Consider the following 16778-nt stretch of genomic DNA (forward strand, 5'->3'; position numbering starts at 1 on the left):
CGACCGAGGTGAACCCTTCTTTGTAAATCCTCGCGTTACTTAAGGAAGGAATTTGTTTGTTTTGTAGCAAAGCACTTTTCTTTTTAGCTTCCTTGTAGGTAGACAGGGAGATTTTAAAACGTTGGGAAGTACCCTCACCTTTTTTCGTTCTGGAAAGCAGCAATACATTCGATAAATGGTCGAGGTACACGATACCTGTATTACCTGTCACGCATGCAAAATAGGCCAGTGGACTTGGTACAAGTCGTTCGACAAGTCTTCTTTTGCTTGAACTTTTGGTACGGATTACGTACCTGGTGCAATCACGTTCGACGATAGACCAATTAAAAGTAGATTAGACTCTCGAAGTCGCTGCTTGGTTTCCAAGGAAGTTGATGCAACTTCTAAAGACTTGTCGAAGCGACTGTAGAAAACGTTCAAGCCAGAAATAGAGAAGTTTATCTTGAACTATCGTTGGAGGCAGTTTCGTGTCATTCGGAGACCAAATCAGTCGTATCTTAATTGAATGGACTTGCTGAATCTTGATACGGTCAGATTCTACTTCGAACGAGGTAATTGGAAGTAGATTATATTGTCAGACTCCCAGCTTCCTGTAAGGTTGCTCCTGAAGCGTAAATTCCACACAAAATTGTAGTCAATGAAACGATGGAAGGAAATGAAAGTGAAAGTGAACTAGAAGCACTATTTCATTTTATAATTCAGATTGTAAAGATTCATCGAATGAACCACGAATCGAAAGTTGTTTGCCTCTGGTTCTTCACTTGGAATTTATGTTTAGATAGGAAAACTGTCCATGGGCGTCGTGGACAGGCTCGCGTCCATGAGAATGAGTTCCACTAGGAGCAAGGGAAAAGAAACGCGTGGGTGGAACAGCGTTGGTGGAGCTGGCCCTAACCCATATACCGTTGGAGCCAGAATAGAGACGAATAATAGGAGGGTGGATAATAATATTGGTGCCAGTGTGTCGCTAATAACGGCGACATTGTCAAAACCAGAGATTTCGAACGAAGAGGAAAGCACTTTTGACAAGAGGGAAGCGTCCGTTCGCCTGTGAAATTCGCCCCACGGAATAACGATCAGAGTTGCGACATATTCCGATTTAGGATTCTGTTCTTCAGGGGCTGAACTCTGTACATACACATACACAGTGAGTTTAGAAATTTACAACTATATGTTGTTACATCAAGGTACGTAGTTGAGTGTCGAGGTCCACTTTTCACAGAGCTTTAAGGGTTCCGGACTTGCTCGATTAATTGCTCGATAAAACTCAGCTACCAGTCGACCCCCTTATGCCCTCCACCAACCCCTGAAAACAATGCATCCTTCGCGTAGTATTCTCGTCGTCATTCACGAAACTCGCGGGAGCGATTAATCGACCCCGAGTTGCTGGAATGTCGTTTCCGTGTTTTCAACGCAAATGCCTCGCGTGCCTGGCGTCTTTTCTGGAGCCTCGACGTCCACCGCATCTCCGAGGATCGTATTCTCAGCAAACGGTCGCGGCTCCGCCGAAATTCGCGCAGCGGACGATGAGGCTGCTCGTTTGGCAGAGCTTTGCGTCTAAAACTGGCGACGACCGCGACACGTGTACGTAGACACCCTGGCGTCAAAACTCGGCGCATTATGTCATACTTTTAATGCGGCGTCGAGCTGCATTCGACGTCCTTCTGCCTCCTAACGCGGAACGGAAGTGCATTCGTTTCGCTTCTTTTCCGTCGTCGAGATACTCCTCGAAGAATCGACGCGTGGGTTGACCCCTAGGAGCATTGGATAACGTTTGGGCTAATTATCGATTGGTCAGGTGTGTTGACACGAATTAAGGCTTCTTTGAGTTAATAATCGTTAGCTATTGTCAAGTTTTGTTCTTTAAGTTTTAATGCTCATAGAATCTTAATTTTAAGAGATTGAATCTAGGAATCCAGGCCTCTGTGAGTCAATGTTTATTGCCCATTTTCAATTTGTGTAAAAATTTTCTTGTAATTCTTAACGTGAACTTATTTCAAGCTCGCGCGTGTTATACTCGTGAGGCGTTTGTTCTTCAGGAAAATGGAAGGTCGAGCATCCCGGAAGCTGTCTTAGCGACGCATATTTATATCCCGTGGCGGTCTTCAGCCCTGAGACAAGTTGACGTAAACTAACGACTAATTATGTTGCCCTCTTAGCGTCGAGCCGCTACGCGCTGCCAAGCGAACCGTAACTTTCGCAGAATTCACCCCGGATCCTAAGTTTTACCAGAGATCTAAGTTTGGAGACCCTCGACCGCCTCGAGATTCCGCGGTTCCTCAGAAGTTCTCAGTTTCGGGGACTCTGAAGTTCTTTAGGCCGATCCACGTTCTCGAGGAAGTCAATGTTTGGCAACTTCTGGTTGTTAATTAATGGGAGAAATCAAAAAGTCAGGTGCGAGGGTGTTTAAATAATTTCTAAGCTAGAAGTACGAGTTCTACGAGAGGATTTTCTACATTAATTTATACTAATGTAGCCTAACAAAAAGCAGTTCTAGAGCCTTCAGGAAGCCTATCTGAAAATGTCCTCTTATTTAGACCAATTTCGTAGAAAGATATCACTAGCTAGTATTGAAAAGTATCTGGGCAGGAGTTAAAAGGGGAGTCTCATAGATCGGCATCGCGGTTCACTGCTGCGAGCACGATGTGGGTGTGACCTGGTTTCCGAGAGTTTCACTTTCCTGTAACATCGTTGTACGGAGGAGGTAAGGAGGATTCGACCCCAGAGTTACGTCATGCATTGTTATGCCGGCCGTAACGGGTCGTAGACGTACGTGCGGAACTCCGCGGGAATTAAAATAAGCGAACGACTATTTCGCTTCGCGCTGGATGAAAAGCCTTCTATTCAGCGACTCGTCGGCTCGTACCACTGGCCGTGCTCGATCGGTGAGTCACAAAAACGAAAAGCCGGATACTCGTCCAAGCGTTCACGAGCGTGTTCGATCCTTTGCTGAGCCCTTTTATCCAATCCCACTCTTCGTCCTGGCAACAACGAGGAAAATCGTTGACTTCTACGGAGAAGGACGTTCATTTTCCTTTTCTCTTTTAATTGGTGGGATTTTTTTTCAAAGTGCAGGAGCTGGAAATATTTTTTTTATTTGGGAGCTTTATACATCAGAAATGAGAAAAAGCTTATTAATATTGTCTAACAACTTTCTCAAACTTAACGAACTCCAGAACTAATCCAGGATAGTGGAGTTACTCCAATAAAAATACTCACTCAATGAATTAATAGTTTCCACCCAAAAAATCACACAAACTTCCTCGATATATGCATAAATATTCACAGAAAGTTTCGAAACACCCTCACCGATACCCATTGTTTAAAAAATTGAATGCAACCTAACCCAGACCTAAACCAAGTGTCTCCTTTCGATTCGTTTCAGAGTAGAAGGCTGCTTTCCACGTCACAGTTTCGATTTTCCATGTGGAAAACTCGCGTGAAAGCTGTCGATGGGCCGCGAATCAGGGATCCGACGCGTTCGCGCGAATTCCGCGGCGCGCAATGACGACATTAACGAATTCATAACGCGTGCATGATGCGCAATGCAACGCGCCCGCTCGCGTGTCGGCGCTCGTTCGTGTGCGCGCGTGCGCGTACCTTCGCCACGATCCTCGAGCGTGCGGCGGCACATATAAAAGAGCGTTCTAGCGTGCGACCTATATTCCACGCCTCCATTGCTATATTAGACGCGCGCGACGCATCAGGGACGCATCCGACACTGCACCCTCCCCCTCGCATCACCTGACGCCAATCAAACTCGAATCCAACGAATTATTCGGTTGCCCCTGGACATAGGAAATTGATAAAAAAAATATGAGATATGTAACAGATATTCTTTAGTACGAATATATCCCTTCATGTTTGAAGGTTCGTGTGAGGCACGTGTCATTGGAATAAATTAGATGGTTCCAAAGTTACAATGTGTAACATGATGTGACTCATCTTTGCACACTTGGAACAGGGTGATTATGCATCCAAGTGGAGAGGGTTAGTATCCCAAGGATGCGTAGTTAAACCAAATGGCTTCGCAAAGGGTTGAAACGTCTCGTCACGGGATCCAAGGGTCGGTTACGTTATGTACAAAACGAAGTCGATGCATCAGCGCGACTTTGAACGTCGGCCAGGGCTTCGCCTGACGATTCATCCGACCGAGGGCCGCGTTATAGTATAGTACACGCGTCCACGCACCCACGAGGAAGTTGAGAATTTATTTTTATCGCGGTTCTTCCATACGACCAAACGCTTACACCCGCTCGATCGATGGACCGACACAGTAAAGGCGTCGTCATCTTCTCCCGAGTGTAAATTACATTTTGATGACCCGACGTATGCCTCTAGCGACTCGCTCTATCGTGTACAAACACGCCAGCACGCGTTTGCCGACGCATTCACGGCGCAAATACAGATGAACAAACATGGAAGATTATTTCGCTCGCGGCCGGCGCTACCGCGAACCGACAAAAAACCAAAACAATCGCGGAAACACAACGTAAAAGTTAGTGCCAGAGACGCTAAGACGCTTCCAACAACGAATCTCGTCCCTGCGTAAGTACATATCCACAACGATCGGTAAATCGACATCGCGAGCGATATCGTCGATCAGCGTCGATCGGTCCGATTGGCAAGGTGCTCGCGCGGACGATTCGGACTGGCGCGCGGTGCGATATTAATAACCGCGAGCGAGAAAGAAACGCAACGATTCCGTTCGCCATATGGTCAACCTAAATTCTAAGAGCACGTCGTAACTAGCGTAACCGGGGATAGCCTACATAAAGAGAGGAGATACCAGAAGCTGACTGCTGGAAACGACCGCGACAGCACGAGCGAACGAATCCGCACAGTGGCTACTGTAACATATGTTCGTGCCAGTCGACTGTCGAGAATTCCTTCCACGTTCCTACGTCGTGGAAAGAAGAAAAAAAACACGTGAATGAAACGTCCGGCGTACAGCAGCGACCGAGATCCCTCGATGGAGCTCGAGAGTTTATTAGAACGTCTATCAAACGCGATGCTATCAGGAACGGCTGCTGCGAACGCGACTTCTAGATGGAAAGGAAGCGTTTGGTTCGAATGTTATTTAGCAATTTGTCTTTGGGAGGTACGTTCGATCGAACGAGCTCGACGCTCGTGGAGTGATTCCATGAACCCTCATGGAATCGCTCGTGCCTCAGCTTACGATCAACCCTTCTCAAGAAACCCCGCTGAAAAATAAACCCTCCGGCATCGTAATAATGTATCCCAGCCTAATTTTGAAACTGAATCTACCAACATAAGAAGCTGATCTCCTATAATAAGTTTCACGAGCCATCGATATGGATTTGTTAAACTATGAGCTCTTGCATCCGGATCCTCGGTACGAATTTCGCGAAAATGCGCGTGGCTGCGCAGTCGTTGTCCTCCTATGGGCTGCGGTCGAGACTTCTCCCATTAAATCACAAATGAATGACATTAGCGGTGCTATAATATCGTACCACTATTACCGTGACGGGTATTACGTGTCACGAGGCACGCTCTGTGTCGCTTGCTCTCTCCTGCTCCGCTCGCTATCCTTCTTTATATCGCGGGATCCGCGATAACGCCGTCTCTCTTCCACTCCCTGAATACTCTCTCTTTCCATCTCCCTCAGCGCCAGTCTCTGGAAACGCTCTTACCGTTGCACGGCAAGGAATCAGGTCACTGCGCTGCAAGAAAGCAAAAGCGGTGCTACGAGCCGCGGATTAGTATTATCGAATATATATACATATATATATATATATAGCTATATCCTCCGGAAAAGGACGATGACTAAGGCGTCGTTTCGACAGAACTTTCGCGTACACGTACGAACGACCGTTTTGCCGCGAAACGACGCCGCGCCGTCGCGAGCATATGTTTCGTGAAAACTGACTATTACTTCCATGGGCCACCAATCCCTAGCGCGAGTTCATCTAGGTCGTAGATTCTAGGAGAAGGATCGTTTCCTGTGATCGACGTGGAGGATTTTGATGGAAATGGAGTCCGAGATAGGGAAAGGGAAATTAGGGGGCGTTTAAGTCATCGTTTTGATGGCGGTCGATTGGTTTGAGATATCTGTGAGTTTGTTTGGGGAATTTTGAACTTAAATTATTGCATGTGATGGATTTTTAAATTGGAAATAAATAGTGGATAATATGAGATATAGAAATATGAGAATATAAATAGTTTCCATCTTAAATTTTGACTTTGGCTCCATTTACGTTGGGAACTCAGGTGCGCATGGCCTAGTTGCAACGCGCAATAACAAAGTTCGTGCTCCTCCGGTGCGGTGCGTGAACACTTTAATTAATTAGAGAAGCGAAGCAATTACATCCTTCCGCCGCGTCCCAACTTTCCCAGTTTTATGGCTCGCGTAATCGACCTATCGTCGCGTCGTTTTAATTAAACTCGTTTAAACGCCACGAATTTTCAAACACCCCAAAACGCTCCGAACGCCACTCCGCAATTGGTGGTCGGTGACAAATACTTCAAATTTTAGGAACAGCCCAATTTTTAAAATTCTGAACAAATCATTCACAAGTATTACAGAAACTGTCGAACATAGAACGAGCATCGACGCTTCGATTTCCACGGTTCGACGTTCGATAGAAAGGCTCGAGGCATCGATGCGAGCACGAGGCAATAAATCCAGGTCCTCTTTATTTTTCGCAAGTAAGTGATTTCGCACGCGAAACAATGGATTGATATCGCAGAGTCGACAAAAATCCGAACGCTCGTACCCCGCGGGTACGATGGCGTGCTGTTCGGTGGTTCATCGAACTGTGTTCATCGCAATCCGTAGCTTGAGCGCACGGTTCTTCCCCTGATCGCCATCGCGCGACACTAACTAGTCACGGTGCACTCTTTCTCTCACCTGCATCCTCTCTTGTAGCTCTATTGCGTAACGTCGCCAACTCGAAACGCGATAAAAACAGAAATGACCTGCAGGCTCCGTAGGAAGCATTTACTTTTACTTTTTGACACTTTGGGTTTAATCATTTTCAAAGTTTGGAAATGGAAAAGAATTTATGATTAAGCTTGGATAGAGAATTTATGAGTTGAATCAGCAAAGAAAACGTTTTAGGTCATAGCATACACTTGTTAATATGTAGAAATTAAAGAATTGATAATTTTGGGGTAATAAAAGTAGATTCTTGTGTATTTGACTAAAGAAATTATGTCAGATTTTGCTGATGTTTAGTAATTCTATTTAGATTTATACTGTCCAACTCCAATGCTTATTAATTCGTAGATAATAATCTATTTCTATGAGCAAATATGGATATGGGTCAACGAAAGATGAAATTTATGTAAGATTCGATTATGTAAGAAGTCCCCCATGGGATGGATCGCCGCGGTAAAAAGTGCCATGGAAAGAGGACCGGTTTCGCGCGCGATGTTTCTAGTTTTCCACAAGAATAAAAGCCTCGGGGGACTTCCCGGATTCCGTACGCAAGGACGAGCGAACTCTCATCCTTCGAGGTTTCTAGATCTTCCTCTTGCCTCGCGCTTTCGAGTCACGCCGATGGCACGGAGCTCTCTTTGTTCCTGGCGCGCCATTCGCCACATTTTTTCGCTCGTCCCCCGCGACTCGTCAGCAAGTACTCGTTCCATTTTTCCCCGGAGCGAAAATATTTCAACGACCATTTTCTTCCCAAGCTATCTCGCGTTTTTTTTTCTAGTAAAGTAATTCGAGTGCCACTTTTTTTTTTTTTTTTTAGCAAAAATATCTCGTGGACCGAAACAGAAAATGGCGAGGAACGATCTCGCTAGCCGCCTGGCTCGACAAATCGCATAATTGCTCGCAATCGAACGTAAAGCCTGGATTACGAGAGACACCGGAGTGGGCCACGATCCACGATCGACAATCGCGGTAATGATGGTGACTACGACGACAGCGCGATCATAATAATTATTGCATAATGACGACGCCGAGCCTGCCTACTGGCGAACGCGGTAGCAATCACTTTCCTTTTTCAGTGGCCTGGATCATCCTATCTTCCTCTCCTAGCCTGACGATCGCTATCGTTCCCACTTGCAGTTACTCCGAACCAACGCTACAGAATCGATACCAACGATCGACGTCGTTATCGTCGCGATTATATAACCCGCTACGAATAATAGAGAGTTTATCGCTTTATCGGCGAAGTTAAATAGTTTAAGAAGCACCACAATTTTTTGAAAGCAAACATCACCTCGAGTGGATATCGTGGATCGGATAAAGTCAGATTTCTGGATACATGGTTGATATTTCATGATCGATGGCCACGATCTCGAACGCTGTCGCGTCGAGGCGTGTGATATTTAATAATCGAAGTGTGCCATTCCTAAGATTTAAAGTAGTTAGTCGATATTGATCGATTTGGGAATTCCTGGGTACAATCTAATGGGTCAGCAACGAAAAAATACCAACACGCCATCTTTGATATTTGTTACGTACGCCTGGATGTAATAAACATTATCTATTTTTTTTTGTTTTTTTTACAACTCATGTGAGTTTGTTTTGGCGCAGATATAATGAGATTGCAAACGGGGAAATAAAAATAAAATCTAATAGAGATTGGTTTCATGTCAGGTTTTATCACCAAGTTGAAAAATCGCACCGAGCATGATTGCACGTAGCGTACCCAGCTCGCAGAAAAATATTGAAAGGAAAATAAAGTGCTGATATTGTAGTAAAAATATAAATTGTTTTATTATCGTCTAGCATGTATCGAAAACGGTATGGTAAGCAAAATGTAAGTCTCCCTTGTCAGCCAGACCACCGAACATAAGTGTCCAACGATTTTACGTAATATCATACACCTCGAGCAAAGATCCTACCCATAAAAACTGCTGACCACTGGAGGGAATCTGGATCCTCGAAAAATACCTTTGCTCGCGCGAAGACCTCGAACAGTCGAAGAACTCCGTCGTACGGTTTCCGTGAAATTGAGGAAACTGCCCTTTTCGCGCACCTGAGGAAGCCTGTGCCGAGGATCGAGTGACACGTACCCACGTGTCCATTGAAATGTACAAAACGTGCATGACAAAATTTTAATTGAAACACAGAGTTCAAAGTCCATGGAAGCCATGTTGTAAGTAAGCAAGTTTCAACCCCATTCTTCAATATTAATAATAGCGTGCGAATATTTATGAGACTGACTGTATATTAACTATTTGAAGGGTCCTAAGAAGAAGTCGAGTGAAATAGAAAATGGCTTGTTCCACACTGATAATAATACAATTCCCACTGTTCTCTGCGCGCGGAGTTGAAATAATTACGAACAGTGGCGTGCGTAAGTGGTTTATGCGTGTTCCACGGTCACGTGTGTGCGTGCAACACCTTTTATACCGGTCGTGTCTCCGCGGGGAATACTAATGCACGCAACCGTAGCTGGCGACTGTTCTAGCGGTGGCACCCGAACCGGCAGCTTCCGGTCACGTCGATACAATGAAAAATCGCTTCGAAGGAACGAAAAGGTTTTCTCTCGGTAAGTAGGCCTCGAAATCTGCCGCTACGTGTCCCCACTGGTGGTCCCAGTCCTTCCTGTTTCTCCATTCAATCTCATTCCCAAATGACATACGCTGGGACTACTTCCTAAATGTGTTTATACTTCCCACTTTTGTTCCTAGCAATTGTTATCAATTATCATTATTTCTCAAGCACTCTATGTCTGGACTCGTTGTTTCGTTCTTTCCCATTTAGTGTAATTATACAATCTTAAAGATCTAAATAGCTACGAATAGCTAAAGAAGATTTCTAAATGAAATAAATAAAAATTTATGTTCCCTGCGAGGAGGTCGCTTCTACGACATTTTCCATCGTCGACGACGCTCGCGCCGGAATTGTTTGTCGATTAAACGAGATGTATAACCTAAATAAGCCCGCGCGACACGGGTCGAGGCCCAAGGTCGCGGCGCAAGTGTTTTTACATCGCTTCGTGTCGGATTCCGCTGATGTAAACGCGATTCGTCATCGATCGTCACTGTTAAAAGGCCACGAACTCGAAAAATGAACAGTTTTCGTAAACTCAAGGTCTCTGAAAAAAAAAGTCTCAGAGACGAAAATTTAATAACAAACCTATATCTCTACTTAAACTTCCAACCATCTTGAAGATCATTCGAATAAAATCACAAGCCCCAGGAAGATGGAATAAAAGACCCCTGAGGAAGTTTGAAATATAAAAATTTTCAACAGAACCACCATCACTCATAAATATCATCCGAATAAATTACCAAGGATTAAATCAAACGGGTAAATGAGAGATTGCGAGGCCAGGGTCTCGCCAACAAGGCAGCAGAGAGTCTTTGCTGCATAATTAAGCAAACAGAACTTTGGAGTCCGAGGTTCTGCTGTAAATCAAATAGACCAGCGTGGAACGGTGCCCCGGGACGCCTCGGCTGTTCGATTTGGATCCTCGAAAAATACCAACCAGGTAGAACAATTTCGAAGAGCAGCTCTCAATCCTTTCCCTAGCTATGCGTGGTTCTCGTTCGAGGTCCGGGAAGTGGGACAGCCAGATACGAAGAAGCGTAGGAGAGGAACGTGGCAGCGTGAACTCGCGAACAGGGAACTTTCCAGCGCAGATGGGCTCGAATTCTTTCATTTATTTGTGGCTCTAAAAAATTTGTGATAATTTAGGGTAACCGAGGATCTTAACGTTGATTGGTTTCGTAACAGAAAATCTTAAGTATTAATAGAAGAAGAATCTAATTGGTTATGGCATCGAGTATCCAAGGAGAATGAACAATTGTCGAATTGGACTTGTGATTCGTCATCAAAACACCTCGATGACACGCGGGAGTCACTTTCTTCCGGTAAGGAGCCTGATACGAACGAAGTGAGATCACGACCACAGTATGCGACGATACCGCATTCTTTGACTCATTTTCTTGTCGCATCCGTACACAATTTTCTCTGTATCGCGATTTTACGCTGTAGACGTTCAATTCTGCAGATTTCAACAATGATATTTGGATAATGTGGAATTAATCGGGGTATCCTTCGATCTCACAAATTTCCGAAAGCTTTGTGATCATTTCTGAAATATCTCTGCACCTCTCGGAATATTCTCAGACCTCTAAACGATCGCAGAATCCGTCGATCCTCGATCCGATGAGCACTCTCTTTTCGCTCGAAACTGGATTCGAGACAGCGAGGCCAGTGGCAAAGGGGAATGTTCGTCACGTAATCGCAGCATGAATTTCATAAACGAGCTGCGTAGAAATCACTGCGTAGAAATCGGCTCGATTAACCGCGGGTGAAAAAAAAAAGCGAGACGCAGATAGGTGAGTGGAAGAAACACCGAGAGCGATAACGAGGGTGAAATAAAAAGATAAGCGTGCTCGCGTGCTTCTCTTTATCGTGTAGACGGTGGCGATCACCGTGACCCGATACTATTTTTGGTCTATACCGTATTTACGCGCGAGAAAATAATTCCATTCTTAGCGTTCCCCAATTTCGTAACGAACGCGACGATTCGCGTGCTACGTCGACCCGATCCGAGAAATTTCGACGCTCGCGCGACTCAGATATTCTATCGGACCATGCTCGCGCTATTTCCTCCCGAAGCGATGATTACGACCGCGTGAAACGTTATGACACGTTACGCGAAGTGATTCTGACGATTTAGGACAGTTGGTGGATCTCCGGGTGAATCTGAAGGTGAAATTCGAATACATTCATTGTATCGGGTCTGCAGGCCAGGTGCGTCATTGTATTAGGTACCTCTGCGTGTGTACAAATTCTCGAAGATTCATAATTGCTCGAGCGATTATTGTAAATCATCGACTATGTGCGAAATTCTTTCGTTCGAGCGCAGATCGAGTGCGTCGAGGCGTTGCAGACGTCCGGAAACGAGGCTCACAGCACCTTTGACAAATCGATAATTCCGAGTGATTTAGCAGAGATAGCGAATCGATCGTACAGTCTGCGTCGAATCGGTATTTACACTTGATGTCTTGTTTTCCTTGGACAGATAAACGTATTTACCGATCATTACCGAGTTGATTTTGAATTTACGCTTTCCTTCGCGGATATTAATATTGCGTCGATCTGGTGCCACCTTCACCACGGTTTATGTTTCATGGACCTGTCGACATTTATGCATTAAATATTAGAATATATATCGAATCTAAAAGCTTCGCTAAAGGTACTCTATCTTCGTTCGGAGCAGTATCATCGCCAAAGTCATGGATACATGGAATCGTTCGAGACGATAAACGTCGATAACAATCGATAACCCAGTGGTAAGAATCTCTCTTCTACAACGTCGCACTATCATTTTTGTGACCTTATCGAGCACGTACTGATACAACCTTCGATCGATTAGGTCTATCGCGAAGTTCTCTCATTTTTCGTTTCCGAGCTTCGCGGTGATTCATGATTATGCAGCGCGTGTTGCATCTTCAACGAAATGAGTGCCACATTTCCAACGTGACAGGGCATCTATTGCTCAGTGACATCCTGGTAGAGTATTCCTTCATACGCGTACCTACACTCATTGCAAGCTCTTATTGAATAACTAACGCATTTGCAAAGTGAAAAGGCATCTATTGCTGAGAGACATCCTGGTCGAAGAACGATAGAGTATTCCTTTATACGAGTAGGTATATTCAAGGGAGCTCTTAACGAAGTAACGCGTTTGCAATGTGAAAAGCCATTTCTTGCTAACAGTAAGAGATATTCTATTTAAAGAACGTTGGAGTATTTGTTGTACAAAAATGAATAATCGCACGAGCTCTCAACGAATTCTTCCAAGATCCTAATGAACAAATACCATCATGTCGATCCTGAGATGCTAACCTACCAAAATTTTCATAAAGTCCGCAAAATGGGTCTAAAAAGAGCTGGGATTCGGTATGGAATCCCCGATCCCGGGGCTCCCAGGATCCTTTCACCGATTCGTGGCGAGCGACGAGCGTTGCATTCGGAACGTAGGTCGATCGACCGACTGCGAATAAATTAAACGAGCGGCCACGGCCACCGTGACGAGATCTAATTATGCCAGCGGGAGTAATTCTTGCCGGATTCCCCGAGAGAGGAAGGAACACGCGCGTGTACGCCACGCACATGCGCTCGCCAGGACGCACCCGCGCCTCGGAGGCCGTTATTCGCGGATGGTTCGCAAGGTCGTGCAACATGCATCGCGGGAGAGCGAAGCGTGGAGAGAACGTTACGTTGCAGCCGTGGGCATACACGGAGAGTGAGAGCACGGTGCTCGCGTTACAGATCAGTTCCCCCTTTCTCAACCGCCTCCCCCTTTTTCTTTTCCCGTTCTTCGCTACCCGTGTTCCGCGATACGTCCACACTCGCCGCCAATACCGATCCAGACCGCGAACCGGCGTGCGGGATGACGCAAAGTGACCCACGCTTATGTCACGTTACGATGCGTTGTATTCATAGCTCCATTCGGGAGCGTCGAACGCCATTTATCCCGGAATCTCGACGAAACCTGCTTCCACGAATGCCAGAAATTAATTTTTTTTTAATCGAGGGGTATATTTTAACGATAGAAGAGAAATTTATTTTAACGGACAATATGTACTTTTGCGAATGAGTGTACCAACTGAAAGAACACTCGACGGTAGTCCCAGGTATGATCTATACAAAAAAGCACCTCACTTGCGATTATATATTTGGAATCGCACTATCGATACTGTCCACACGCGAAGCGAGAGTAATCTGAAGTACCTTGTCGATAATACGGGCCAATTAATCACCGCGCTAATGGGAGAAGACCTTTCGCGAAGATGGGAATACCAGATACGTTAGGTAGAGTCCATTGTTTCGTGGGACGACTTGTCGCGTGGGGTATGGATCAAAGTGATCGTACCACAGATTGCTAACCGACTGCTTTTAACCTACTCGTGGGCAGCGCGTCTGTCGATTAAGCTATGTCGTCTTTGAGTCGAATCTACCATTGGGCCAAATAGTTACCCTAGATCTAGGCTAGTGGGACTTTGTTTATAATTCATAATTCTTTGGCATCCCTATCAGGGGGTGTAGTCTATTGGTCCCCACAGACCCGAATATAGCTCGGGTACCTCGGGATTGCTAAACCCGTACTGTAGCCATAATCGAACATAGCTACAGCCTCTGAGGTCCGTAATAATCTAAAATATTATTTTATATGAAAACTGAATGTGCTCCTTATTCAAAATCATCTCTATGAGAATTTTTCCACGGTCAAATCCAATATGACCAGACCAAAAGAGAGTTGCCATCAATATCGAGGACGTACAAACACGGAAGTGCGGCGACATCATCGTGTCGAAAGACGATAACTCGCGGTTGGGCAGCGCTCGCCCGTGACGAGCCGCGGAGTCAGCTTGATAAAAAGAGAGGAAAAAAACTGCAAGTGCCAAAAGTGACTCATCGAATTGCAGAAAGGTGCACGGAGGCCACCAACCCGCCGTTAACTCGCGTTCCTCTCCCTCCGCCCGATAAAACGCCCTTCCGTCTAGACAGCGCGTGGAAGAAAATATTGATACGCAGATCTAAGACTGCGCAGACAGAAATGAAAAATTGATAAACCGTGATCTGATTGAGAAACACGCCGATGATCGTAAACACATCTAATCCAACGGACCTATCGCGCTGGTATGAAGTTAATAAAAATAATGCGTGCAACCGGAAGTCGAAAGTAACAATTGGGAGACGATGGATGAGGGATGAAGCTATGTTTAAACTATTACATTTCTTCAGTTCTGGTGTAAAATATATCTTTGCTCGTCCATTCCTGACCAAAAACGAGTACTCCCTCCGCCTCAACAGCGAAGCTGAAGTCCAGAGTTCCGTTTTCGATGGAGTCGCGACCAGCGAACGTTCCAGCGGATAAGATCGCGTCGGAATTCACCGTGGATGAATTAATCGAGCGTGCAGAAGGCGTGGGTGCCGTGTCTCGACCCACGTCCTGGCCCACGTGCATCTTCCATCGTGCTTTTAATTCAGCCGTTGCCGTCGCTTCCAACGCTAATTACCTGACGCGCGCTCGCGCTAGCCAGCGTCGAAATCACAATCGTTCGATGATATCATGAAACGAGGTCGTCACACTCCCGCTATCTGTTCTTTCTCCGTTCCCTGCCCTGCTTCCGCCGCAAGACGTTCGATCGTCGTTGATCCCAACCAGGGAAACGCGGATACGGGATTAATTTTATCGCGAGGGGAGAGAGGACGACGAGGGAGAAGCACGTGTGTGACTCGTCGATGCATTCGATAGTTGCGCATCATTCGCGACTGGAAAACAGTACCTGAATCCATTCCCAAGATTACGGTGCTTTCGAGTCATCCTCTTCCGCGAATTCACCTGACAACAGCGTCGCACTTTTGGCGAGCGATAACCTTGCACGTCTGGCGGAAGAGTGCGTCATTAGGGGGATGTGCTCGCTGTTTTTCTTTCTTTTCATGTGTTTTGTAGACGATCGAGCTACTAATCGACGGAGACTAATCCTTTTAGTACTGTGTTTACGAAGTTTGCCTTCTAGAGGCAAATAACTCTCGACAAGAAATCAACCTACCACCATTACGTCTATAATACCCGAAATTTTCCAACCAGCAATGGAGGTTTTATTCGAGACAGATCTGGTCGTTACGTGAGCCCGATAATCGTCTGAGTTTCGACTTAAAAATAACTTGGAAATTAAGACTGGAGCTCTATCAAAGGTCGAAGGATCCCCGAGCGTTGTCCGTGAACGTTCACACGCGCCAATCTGACGAAAGCTGCCACGATTGTAGCGTATTTCTGTCGCCGAGCGCTATTTTTAATCGCGAGTATTGGTTGAATAAAGAACGCGCGAGCATTCGTCCCATACTTGACGCGATTGCATCACGCGAACGGATGATTCGGTGTTCCTTGTTCGATGATAAACATAAACCGCCTCGGAGACGCGACACAATTCACGCTTATCGTGCCGTGTATCCCTCAGCAGGTGTTTCTGACACACTTACACGACCCATTTTCGATTGTTTGTTGACGCCAAAGGTGGCCAAGAGACTTCACACTTGAAACATTCACGCTCTTCAACAAACTTACGACACGAATTTTATTTTATCTTTCCAAGCAGAAATTATTTATTTCTTATATTATTTATATCCTTTAAAGCAGATTTAGTGTCGAGAAGATTTTTCGTTCGCCCAATACCTATCCAAATATATCCTTTCGCTTGTTTTTAATTCTGATGACAAATTGACGGAAGTGCACGCGACGGCAACAAGTTTTGCCTCGTCGATTCGAGCATGATCCATCGCAGGAAATTTCCCGCCTCTCCGGGTGATTCCCAGTTTTCCGCCGTTTCGCCCTCGCAGTCTGTCGCGATGCAGGAAAATTCGCTGTCTAACTCGTTAACCATGGTCGTACCAACATCTTGGTTTTACCCAAGCTAGCGACGCGACTGGACCGTGGCCCATCGCTATTGGCGGTGTACGGAGCCTGGCACAAATTGTTGACGCTCGATAACGAGGTCTTAAGTCAAAAAGTGATGACATGCTTCGAAAATATCAGAGCAATTATTCAAGGTTCAAAAATAATATTACGCATTTCAACAATGTAGAGAATGAAGTCATCACAAGAAACTCTTCAGACATTCTCATTCAAACATAATGTACGTAGAATATGTACTATTGTATATGTATATGTACTTAATGTGTGAAGTTTATTCGTGTACGCATTTATAACGAAACATTGATTTGGAAACATCGAACCTATCGTTTAAATCTCAATCACCGCGATCGCCTTTGTCAATTTAATTTAAGATTTATGCCAATGGCTTCCCCATCCAATAAATTCCTACAAGCTTCG

This window comes from Hylaeus volcanicus, chromosome 5 (genome assembly GCF_026283585.1).
Source record: "Hylaeus volcanicus isolate JK05 chromosome 5, UHH_iyHylVolc1.0_haploid, whole genome shotgun sequence".
Classification (NCBI taxonomy): Eukaryota; Metazoa; Arthropoda; class Insecta; order Hymenoptera; family Colletidae; genus Hylaeus; species Hylaeus volcanicus.